The following is a 10,480-nucleotide window of genomic DNA, read 5'->3' as shown; positions in this document are numbered from 1 at the left end:
ATGTATGTTGATCATCTTCGAGGTGACTGATACCGTCGTTTTGTATCAAAATTAAATTTATAATCCAAACTAAAACTATAGCTAGCGATAGTAAGGGTCGAACCAAAGAGAGACAAGATCAATTCTATTTGCTATTTTTAATCTATTGAAGTAACAATTATGGGGGGGGGGGGGGGGGGTTGTATTTGTTTGATTCTAGCGGCTAATTGGCAAAATAAGAAATTTCGCAAATAAGATAAAAGGAAGATCAAGAACTTCGGTTCACCATGGCTAAGGTCATGTCAAAAAGTAGTAGAGGTCCTGTAATACGGTCTCAGGAAATATGAGCAAGCCTTTCGATCAATGCTCAAATTTAACCTTACGGTCTTCTAATTCCCTAGAATTTCACAAAGCTTCCGCTCAAAGGAAATTCCAAAACTAATGAAAACCTAACCTACTAATATTTCAATCTAGCAAGACGGGTTTATCAAAAGAAAATAAGATCGATACGGAAGGAATCATACTAATAAAATTGACCCTAATTTATGCCATGGCTCACCCAGTTCCCAATCAAGATAATTAGCTACGCATAATTAAAGGTAAAACAACAACAATTAATTTAAGGGAATCAATACAAGAAAACATGCTTGCTAATTAAATCAAAAGAGGAAAACTAATTGAATCAAAATAACAAGAATGAAGAAGATTGCAATCGCGAAATAAATGAAATACGATTGAATTAAATTATGCTCACTAAAAATGATGGAATTCGATGAACCAAAGCTTGATTTCTCAATCCTTCGCTTCCGTCTATAAAATTCCAAGCTAGGTCTAAAACTTAGTTTTCGAAGATAATAAAAAGCTTAACCTAATAATTTCTTACGTAAAACTAATAATAGTCCCTTCAAAATAATTACAATTGGGCTTTTTTTAGTTTTCGTCTGATTAGAGGTCGGTCGACCGACTGCTCATTATGGTCGGCCGACCGAATGTCGGGCTCTGCAGGTTACTGTTCACTTCCAAAAGCTGAAGTTGTTACTGATGTGGTCGATCGACTGGAGATGATGGTCGATCGACCAACTGCGCTGTTCAGTAGCTTCCTTTTCTCTTCCAATCAGCCTCTTCACTCCATGCACGCATCCCGAGGTGAACAAGTCCGAACTCCCATCTTCCAAGTTTCCATAAAGTTGCCCCCGGAGGACGATTTAAGCTTGATTTAGCTCTTCCACTCATTCCTACAATAAATCATAGAAATTCCAAAGTAAACCGTTTCGGGAGAAATAGTTGCTTTAAGCTAACAAATACGCATAGAAATACGTGCCAAAACTGCAAATAAAGTGTATAGAATATGCACGTATCAAATCTCCCCAAACCAAACCTTGCTTGTCCCCAAGCAAGCACTATGACCCGACTAAAAACCTCTAATGGAACGGATTTCATGCTCAGAGCTAATACAAACCATCATACCCAACCAATTTAATGCAGCTATTAACATCCAAGTATCTTGTCAAATGCAAACGAGTTGAACATGTTAAAGAATTTGCTAAATCTTCGACCTTGCAAGACTCGTATATATCGGACTCTCACGGGTCACTCATTCGCTCATTAAGTACAAGGTAAGATATATTATGCAAGACAGAAGAATGATAAAAATAAGACTCTCACCTATCTACGACCCATAAGAACATGCCTGCAATCTAACATGAATAAAGTCTCTACAACCGTACATATGCATTCCCTCACTGTAATGACCATGACACATGCCGAGGCGATTTGGGATTGTGAGGCTAGAGGTAAAAAGAGGCTACAATGAATTTGGGAAAGAGGGGTTAGGCCGAGCTAATAACCACTAAACCAAATTATAAGCAAATCCACTTCTTACTTCCACTTACCAAAAATAACACCAATGCTCAAATATCATAAGCAAAGAACTCACAATTCTCTAATAAAATAACATCGTAGACTCCCCAAAAGGATTCAAATATAATATGGGAGTAATAATCGCCAGTTATTAAAAGATTTTTAAACATGCGATTTCAAAGTCTGCAGCACATGGTCGATCGACCCTTGAGACCGGTCGGTCGACCAAGTATTCTCCAAAACAGCCCCTGTTTCCCTTTTTTTTTCTTCAGTCATTTTTTTCTTTTCAATTTTTTCTGTTTTTTTTGTTTCTATTCTTTTTCATTTTTCCTTTCTTTTCTTCCCACCATTTCACCTCCAACTTTTCATGAAGAACAAAATAACCAAAAGAAATTCAAGCAATTCCCAAAACACTAACATTACCATCTCGGATAAGGTAGGCTAAATATAGTATATAGCTAAATGGGACAAAATAAGCAATTTGGCTATGTGAGGTTTATGGGTAAAATGAGAAAGGGGAACCTCTACCACATGTGTCAACAAACCACGGACCCGAATGCATATAGGTATCAAGTAGACTAGACTCATGCTTATGCAAATTAATGTAACATGACTTATAAGGAGAAACTACTCTCATTCCTACATGAAATCGGTCATGAATGTCACCGATTTATTAAGCTCTATCCTTAGAAATTTAAGTAGCTTGCCAATATTGAGTCAAGTCTATTCGTTTAGCAAAATTCCAACAAAAACTCGTAGACTATGCAAGTGACATACTTGGAAATGTTTAAAGTGCAAGGAAAGGGCAATGAGACAATATGTAATGCAAACTCATCATTGAAATCCTTCCGTTCCGACTCGACCTAAATGCGAAAGTAAACGTGATTTTTTTGAATTTTTGGTGGTTTTTCAATTTTTTTTTTTTTAAATGAAGTAAAGAACGAATGCAAGCAAAAATGCAATAAACGTGTGACTGAAATGCAATAAATAACAAATGCAAATGCAATAGACATATGCAAATACCCTCCCCAAACCAAAACGCACAATGCCCCCATTGTGCTCAACAGCAAACACCAACAGCATCAACAACAATATTGGGAAGAATATAAGAAACAACAAAATAAAAGGAAACTAACAAAAAGGGATCGGGAACTCACAAAAGAAGACCTCCCCAAACCAGCCAAAAATGGGGGAGGTCATAATGCGTCTAATCTCCACCGTCATACTCGGGATCGCTACCCTCATCCTCCTCGGATCCCGAGTTATCCTCCTCCTCCGCCTCAGCAGCAGCGGAAGTAGTAGTCATAGGAGTAGATGTCGTAGCAGGTGGAGGATATCCGCCCACCGGGGGAACAAAGAAGGACGGGTAAGTCCAGGGACCCCGTGGGAGCATCCCTGTCCGAGCATACTCCTCGTAAACTGGGTACATGGCAAGAGCCATGTCCATCCTGTGCTGATCAAAACTCCTGCACAAGTCACCCAACACACGTGAAACCGCCCTTTGGTCCATGACCGCAGGGATAACAATAGGTGTAGGGGGACGAAAAGTAGCCGGGAAACCCGTGGGAGCAGGAGTGGACGAGGAGGGGGCCTGTGAAGAGGAGGCACGAGCTCCTCTCGAGGTGGAAGCAGTAGTGGTGCCCACCCTAATAGGGAGCCTGTAGCTAGGCAAGGGCTGGCGAGTCGCCCCCAAAACAGTGGTAAGGGGCAAGATGGGAGGGAGGCCAAGGATAGGGATGGGGTCGCAAATGAAAGAATCAATCTTCCACCGACCCCGAGTATTGACCCACTTCACAGACTTGACGTAGTCAAGGTCCATGAAGCGTGCCTGAGGGTCGAGAGGAGCCTCCTCTCGAGGGAAAACAAGAACCAGACGGTGGGCTATACGAGTCACCAGCCCACTACAAACAATAGTGGCCAAAGAGGTACCCTCACTTATAGTGTTAAAGTGAGAGGCAGTCAAATAAGCGATATTATAAATACGGGCTACCCGACTCTCAATGTTCAGGTAGCCAGCCAAGATAGACAATTCAATTGTATTAACATTATTTGCCTCTTTGCGGCCGAAGATGGTATTACCCATCAGCCGGAAGAAGTAACGAAAAGGGGGTAAGTGGACGGAAGTGCCCGTCCTCTTAGGGGCGTTCAGGTCAGAGATACACGACCACTTTACCCTGTGCACATCAGAAGAGTCTGAGGTGTTACCCTCGAAACAAAGACCCAAATAACCAGCAAATTCAGCTAATGTCAAGGAGTAGATGACATTAAACAGCCGAAAAGATATGCAAGAGCTACTCTTATTAGCTTCAAAAGTGGTCTGGTCAAAAGCAAAAGACGAGAAAAACTCAAGGGTTAAAGTATAGTAAGTGAACTCAGCCATGTCCACCAATCCCGACATCCCTGTCCCATTTAGCAGAGACACAACAGATTCAAGAGACCCTAGTTTCTCTAAAGTTGGCTTATGAATAAAACGGGTTGCCTGAACTTTTATTTTTTCGACCAAGGTAATAAATTTGGCTCTCTGAGTAGAGGTAGAGAAAGTCACCTGTGGATAGTCAGGTAGACTATCCATAGTTGCCTCGATCATTGGCGGCGTAACCCGCGGTCGTTTAGGTGCTCCCTGACTGGACTGCCCACTGAAGATCGTATGCTTCCCTTTCGTCATTATTGCTTCCTACAAAATTAACAAATCAACAACTAGCTTCCCATAATCTTGAACAATGAGAATTTATAAACCCCAAACAAAATCATAAATCAAACATGAAATTAGGGTTTCGAAAATTTGGGGAAAACGAAATTAAGCTTCTCCTAGTTGCTAAGATGGCTCGAAAATCAAAGGTAAACAACAATAAACTCCTTAGAAGAACAAATTCGACAAAATAATGCCCCAAAAATCGAAATTTTTCGATTCAAGAGTGATTGTGATGCTCGAAACTGGGCAAAAACTAAACAATACAGGTCGAATCAAAGAAGTGAGATAGGAGTAAGCCATACCTTTGATGAAACTTAGCAATTTAGAGCAAATAAATCGCAAATTGAAGAGGAGAAAAGGAGGATTTAATCGCCAAAGAGGGGAAAGAGGGGTTAGGGTTCTTGAATTGGTAAAGTGAAAGAGTAAGAAGAAAATAAGAAGTTAAATCCCTCTTAATTGAGTCCCGGTTTCGATATTCGGTCGGTCGACCGAACGGCATGGTCGGTCGACTGAATGGCATGGTCGGTCGACCATGCATACTGATTAAAAATCCCCTGATCACTGTGCGTCGGTCGATCGACCGCATGACATGGTCGGTCGACCATATGTACTGGCAAATAACAATCAGACGCCAAAATAGATTTTCCCAAAAGCTCAAATTCCTAACTATCAAACGTAAAACTAAAGTACGCTAAAGATACTAAAATTAAGAAAGCGGTAAAGATCCTAATTACAAGCAGATTACAGCTCGGGTTGCCTCCCGGTTAGCGCTGGTTTAAGAGGTCCCGCATGACCTTTTTACCTCAGTTTGCATCATCCGATAACGGGTCAAAGTACAATACCTCGACTTGCCCAACAAATTCATCTGTTCCGTGATAATGCTTCACATATTGGCCATTAACTTTGAACCTTTCTCCAGCAGAGGTCTCCAATTCAACTGATCCGAACTTTGTAACTACAGTGACCGTGTAGGGACCACTCCACCTGGATTTCAGCTTACCAGGAAATAAACGGATACGAGCATTAAAAAGAAGTACCTTATCGCCAATATGGAACTCGCGCTTAATGATTCTCTTGTCGTGCCAGCGCTTCGTTTTCTCTTTGTAGATCCTAGCATTATCATAAGCCGCAGACCTAAATTCCTCCAGCTCATTTTAGTGTGTCATACGTTTCTCACGAGAGAGGTTAGGATCCAAATTCAAATCACAAATAGCCCACCAAGACTTACGCTCCAACTCAACAGGTAAATGACATGTCTTACCATAAATCAATCGGAATGGTGACATCCCAATCGGCGTTTTAAAAGCGGTCCTATAAGCCCATAAGACATCATCTAACTTAAGACTCCAATCTTTTCGTGATTTAGAAACAACCTTAGCTAACATTTCTTTTAATTCTCTATTAGAAATCTCAACTTGACCACTAGTTTGGGGATGATACCCCAAACCTCTACGATGTTGAACACCGAATTTAGTCAATAAAGCACTAAGTTGTTTCTCTTTAAAATGCATTCCACCATCGCTAATGACAACCCTAGGGACACCAAAACGAGGAAAAATAGTCTTTTTAAATAGCTTAATCACGGCTTTTGCATCGCAATGGGGAGTAGCGATAGCTTCTACCCATTTGGACACATAATCTATAGCTACGAGGATATATTTATTAACTTGACTGCTCGGAAAGGGTCCTTGATAATCAATGCCCCAGACATCAAAAATCTCAACCTCTAGAATGCCTACCTGTGGCATCTCATGTCTCTTTGAAATATTCCCCGATCTTTGACAAGCATCGCACTCAGCAACAAAATTCCGACTATCTGCATGCAAAGTTGGCCAAGAGAAACCAGATTGGAGTACCTTAGCCACAGTCCGGGACGGAACATGGTGACCACCATAGGCAGAAGAGTGGCAAGCTTCTAGGATATCCTTGACCTCCCATTGAGGCACACATCTCCGGATAAGACCGTCTGCACATTCCTTGAAAACAAATGGATCATCCCAAAAGTATTGTCTAGCATCATAAGTTTAACCGCTTCTTCGCCGCTATGAAAGCTTGGGTGGTATTTTACCCATCCGCAAAATTAGCAAAATCAAGCAAACCACGGAGGTGGATAAGACCCTGAATTAGTAATAGCTAACAGACTCTCATCGGGAAAAGAATCATTAATGGGTAACGAATCCTCCTTTTCGTCATTTGCAGACGAGATAAATGGTCACCACCACATTCTCTCGCACCTTTCTTATCTTTGATTTCCAAATCAAACTCCTGCAAAAGGAGTATCCACCTCAAAAGCCTCGGCTTTGCATCCTTCTTAAGAAAGAGAGTCTTCAGCGCTGCATGGTCAGTATAAACAATAACCTTAGAACCCAACAAATAAGACCGAAATTTGTCTAAGGCAAAAACTACAGCTAGAAACTCCTTCTCAGTAGTGTAATAGTTAACTTGAGCCTCATCTAGAGTTCGGCTCGCATAATATATGGCATTCAAAACTTTATTTTTCCGCTGTCCTAAAACTGCACCAATCGCATAATCGTTGGCATCACACATAATCTCGAATGGGAGGTCCAATCAAAGTAATTTGAATGATTGGCGCAGAAACTAGAGCCTCCTTTAACCTGTTAAAAGCTAAAAGGCACTCATCGGTAAATTCAAAAACAGCATCTTTAAGAAGCAATTGTGTAAGCGGTTTAGCAACTTTCGAAAAATCCTTAATGAACCGCCGATGAAAACCAGCATGGCCAAGGAAACTCCTTACTCCTTTAACATTCATAGGAGGAGGCAGTTGCTCAATCACCTGCACTTTTGCTTTATCAACATGTATGCCCTTATCAGAAATCAAATGTCCCAACACAACTCCCTCATTGACCATGAACTGACATTTTTCCCAGTTTAAAACAAGATTAACATCAATACAACGCTGCATGACTTTATCAAGATTAGCTAAAAAACGATCAAAGTCATTACCATAAACTGAGAAATCATCCATAAATACCTCCATAATGTTCTCTATATAATCAGAAAAAATCCTCATCATGCACCTCTGAAAGGTAGCTGGGGCGTTACACAATCCGAAAGGCATTCTGCGGTATGCAAAAACACCCCGTGGGCAGGTAAAAGTGGTCTTACTCTGATCATCCGGATGAATAGGAATCTGAAAGAACCCTGAATATCTGTCTAGAAAACAGAAAAATTTATTAGAAGCTAGTCTTTCGGTCATATGGTCAACAAAAGGGAGGGGGAAATGGTCTTTCTTCGTGGCGGCATTTAACTGTCTGTAGTCAATGCACATCCGCCAACCTGTTACAACTCGAGTTGGTATTAATTCATTTTTCTCATTTTGTACCACAGTGGTCCCTCCTTTCTTCGGGACTACCTGAACTTGGCTAACCCACTTGGAGTTTCCAACTATATAAATAATACCTGCATCGAGTAGTTTCATCACCTCAGCCATGACAACCTCCTGCATCTTCGGATTCAGCTTTCGCTGACCCTGTCTGTAAGGCTTGTGACCTTCCTCCAGCTCTATTCTGTGCATACAAATATCAGGGCTGATGCCCTTAATATCATCCAAAGAATAACCTAAAGCTTTCCTGTTTTTCTTAAGCACACACATCAAAGCAGAAAGCTGGTCATCATTAAGCTTAGCACTAACAATAGCTGGGTACTACTCCGTATCATCTAGAAAAACATACTTAAGATTAGGAGGAAGTGGCTTACGCTTTGGCACCTTTACCTCAACAGCATAGGCAGAATCAGCTTCAATGGTATAGGAAGTGTTTACCAAATTCTCGTTGGCCAGGCTTATGAGCATCTCATCTTTTTCCTCTGTGAGCTCGTAGCTTTCCATTGAGGCTACCAAAACATCTAGCTCCTCATCATTCTCCGCTGGATTAACTGCACACTCACCTAAACTGGTTAGATCAGCTAAGGGATCCTTGGCTAAGGATTCCCTCCAGTTACAATTAACAGCCCTGTCAACAATATCAACGGAATAACACATATCATCATCAGCAGGTTCAGTCGCAGTGCGAGCAAGACTGAACTCAATCGTGTCATCCCCTACCTCCAAGGTCAAGACTCCGCGTTTGACATCTATCACGGCCCCATCCGTATGTAAAAATGGTCTACCTAAGTTAATAGGTATCTGACTATCCTCAGCAATGTCTAAAACGACGAAATCGACAGGAATAAAGAACTTACCCACTCGAACGGGTACATCTTCTAAAATTCCTAAGGGTCTCTGAATCGATCTATCTGCCATCTGAAGGGTCATATTGGTCACCTTAAGTCTATCAATATTTAGCTTTTCGCAAACAAAATATGGCATGACACTGACACTGGCCCCTAGATCACAAAGGGCCTTTCCAATTTCGTGGTTACCTATAGTACAAGGAATTGAAAAGCTACCCGGGTCCTTTAATTTAGGTGGTATGTTAATTTGTGAAAGAGCATTACATTCTTCCACAAAAGCAACAGCACCATCATCATGAAAATTTCTCTTACGATTCAAAATGTCTTTCATAAATTTAGCGTAAGAGGGTACCTGGGTAATTAGATCAGTGAATGGAATGGTTACCTCAAGATTCTTGACCATCTCCAAAAACTTACCAAACTTGCGCTCCAGCTTGGTATTCTTTAAACGCTCCGGATATGGGACTGCAACACTGGCCGTAGGATCAACAACCTTCGGCTTCCGTAAATTTAAAACCTCCGTTAAATCATCAATAAGTATAGAATCATGAAAATTAATTGACGGATTTGCGTTCTGCTCAGGTATACTGGTCGGTCGACCAGTTGTGGTGGTCGGTCGACCACTGGATCTGGGATCAGAAAGCTTCTGACTGTCAGCATGTACAGTAGCATCAGGTAGGTTGGTCGATCGACCATGGGGCTCGGTCGATCGACCAAGTATACTGTGTTCAAATAGTTTCTGGTCAGAGACTTTTTCGTCAGGAATTATGGTAGATCGACTGATGTTGTTGGTCGATCGACCACTAGCGCTGGCAGTGGAATTCGTTTTCGCACCAGAATTTAAATTTGTCTTTTTATCATTTCCTGAGTCTTTTCTTGGCTTATCAGGACCGTCATATGAGAGACCACTGTGGAGGTGAATTGCATTAAGTGTCTCGATGGGGACCTCACATTTGCTTGAGGAATTAGCGACTTGGTTAGCCGCTAAAATCTCCAACTGCTTTGCAAAATTCCTTGCAGATTCAATCCCAGCTTCTTCTATTTTCGTGACTTGAACCAAAAGAGCTCGGATTATTTCTCTCAATTCCGCGGTCTAATCTGAGTTATGAACGGGAATTTCAATTTCCTTCTCGGAAGCTTTAGAAGTCTCGAGCTTTTCGAGCCGGGCATTAATAGAAGCTATGAGTGTCGCAATGGCACTCATTTCGTCATTTGGCTTTCGCGAGTTTCCACGCGAACTCCCAAACTCAGCTCTATGGACTGCCATCTCCTCAATAGTGTTCCAACCTTTATTCTGATCAGTGTTATTTTGGAACCTGCCATTCGCAGCTGCATCCAGGATAACCTTGTAGTCATCATATAAGGCATTGTAGAATTGGTTGCAGAGGTACCACTGCTGGAAACCGTGGTGAGGAACAGACCGAACCAATCTCTTGAAACGACCCCATATTAGTCTTTGCGAGTGGGTAGTATTGTTTGTAAAAAGCTAATGCTAGAGATGTCCAATCTATGACTCTAGCTGCTACCCTATCATGGTAGCGGTACCAATCTCGCGCAGAATACTTCAAGGAGTATAAGAACATCATCCCCTTTACTTCATCTTGGGTCCCCCAGCCGGTACAGGTATGGAACAGCAGTAGTCTGTGAAAATTTCCATATGTTTCAAAGGATCCTCGTCCGGTAGACCGGCAAACTGATTTCGCTCCACTAAATTGATATAGGAGGAACGGAGTTCGAAATGACCATGAATAGGGGTGG

The sequence above is a fragment of the Silene latifolia genome, chromosome 1 (assembly GCF_048544455.1).
Source record: "Silene latifolia isolate original U9 population chromosome 1, ASM4854445v1, whole genome shotgun sequence".
Lineage (NCBI taxonomy): Eukaryota > Viridiplantae > Streptophyta > Magnoliopsida > Caryophyllales > Caryophyllaceae > Silene > Silene latifolia.
This window is presented reverse-complemented; position numbering follows the sequence as displayed.